This window comes from Apteryx rowi, unplaced genomic scaffold, assembly GCF_003343035.1.
Source record: "Apteryx rowi isolate R43461 unplaced genomic scaffold, aptRow1 scaffold_23, whole genome shotgun sequence".
NCBI lineage: Eukaryota > Metazoa > Chordata > Aves > Apterygiformes > Apterygidae > Apteryx > Apteryx rowi.
In genome coordinates this window covers 1,715,512-1,717,372 of record NW_020448641.1, presented here as the reverse complement: position 1 = coordinate 1,717,372, position 1,861 = coordinate 1,715,512, and positions in this window count along the sequence as shown.

The window sequence follows — 1,861 nt, the reverse complement described above, 5'->3', positions numbered from 1 at the left end:
AAAAAAAGCAAATTCCGCGCGCGCGCGCGGGGCGCTGCCGGGGCAAAGGCGGCCGCGCTAATTGCTCGCGGGCTGAAAGGCGCGAACGGCGCGAGATGAATTATTCTGGAGTGCATGCACAAACATAACCTATTTAAAGGACATTTACTTTTAGGCACGGGAGAAGACCCTGGGGATGGACAAAGGATGTCCTGGATACTCTCCCAGAGACGCCAGTCAGAAGCGCACCACCCCACTCCTCCGCGACTTTATATATAGATTTATATTTATATTTATACTTATTTATATTTATTTATTTATATTTATTTATATTTATTTATATATTTATTTAATTATATAAATAAAATATACATACATACATACACGTACATATAGATGAAGTCTTCACACACACTCGCACACACATACACTTTATATATATATACACTACATATATATACACTACATATACACTACATATACACTACACACACACACACACACACACACACACATATATATATATATATTTGGAGAGCAGAGCACAACAACTGCATTGAACGATGGGCTTTTTCCGCCTCGTGTAGGTTAGGACTTCCTTTTTGTGATTTGTCAGGGTAGGTACGTTAATATTTTAATTAATCGGTGAAAATCGAAGTCCGATTTGTGTTATCAGGAGACCCCCGATCCTTTCTCCAAGGGGTGAGAAAAAAAGATGCGTTAGAAAGCAATCTATTTTGCTGGTGTTGGGGGTTAATGACTATTGCCAAAGATAAGTGAATTATCAAAGCTGTTGCTCTACCCGATCTCAAAATCCATTACATTGCTGGCCGTCTAATTAAATACGTAAGTATAATAAAATCATATTTTATGACTATTTGAGGGTAATGAGATTAGTCTTTAGAAGCGATCGCCACATATTAAAGATGCCACTGTCTATAGAATGTTAATAACCTTAAATCAAAGTGTATGGAAACTATTCATGATAAATTAAAAGAAAATTCCCGTATTCATAATCAGCCCCGAGCTTTCGAGTTACAGCAGGGCGGATTACAAAATGCCACACTTTTGCCGGGCAGCGACAAGCAAACTAAAGTTACCAAACAAGCCGGCGTTCGGGCTGCAAATGGCAGTTGTTTGCGGGTGGATATTTAGAGACTTTGGATTCACGCAGCGCGCTAAGGGGATGGTCGCTGCTGGTCCCCCAGTATGCAAAATGCGCGTTCTTAAAAATAAGTTAAAAATAGTGAACAGGGCTATAATTGCAACATATTTCCTAAAATACACAGGACAATGCTGAAGTTGTTTCTTCCCTGCGCTAACGAAAGCATAATGCTTAAAATCATTTACAGTATCTTTAATTCAGATTACACGCGCCAAGGCGATTTAAATCTGATTACCAAATTAGAAGGTTTTAAAACAAATCCTTTTAAATCTGATACTGTTGACTAAAGAGGAAAAAAAAAAGTTCCATAAGCCCATCACATAAGGTAACGATCCTGCCCCAGAAAGAAAGGGAGTTTTAAACCTTTTTGACAACAAATGCAGCTGCCCCACTATTTTGGACGATATTAAGCGAAAATGAATGCAAATCTGTGTTCAGAAGCCATCTGGCCAGAAATAGGGGAATCAGCTGCTCTTCACAACAGGCTCTGAGGCTGAATCTATTTCAGCTCATTTTCTAGATCATCTGGTCCTGCACCCAAAGCGTGGAAAATACGGTCTTTATCATCCACCAACTTTATCTTTTTTGTCACTGCACTGCCGGCGACGGGCTCCGCGCGCYGCCAAACGCGCGCAGGGCGGCGGGGGGCTGCGCCGCTCGCAGGGGCGCCCGCTGCGCGCGTTTCCCACGGCCGCGCGGGGCGCCGCGCGCAGGGGC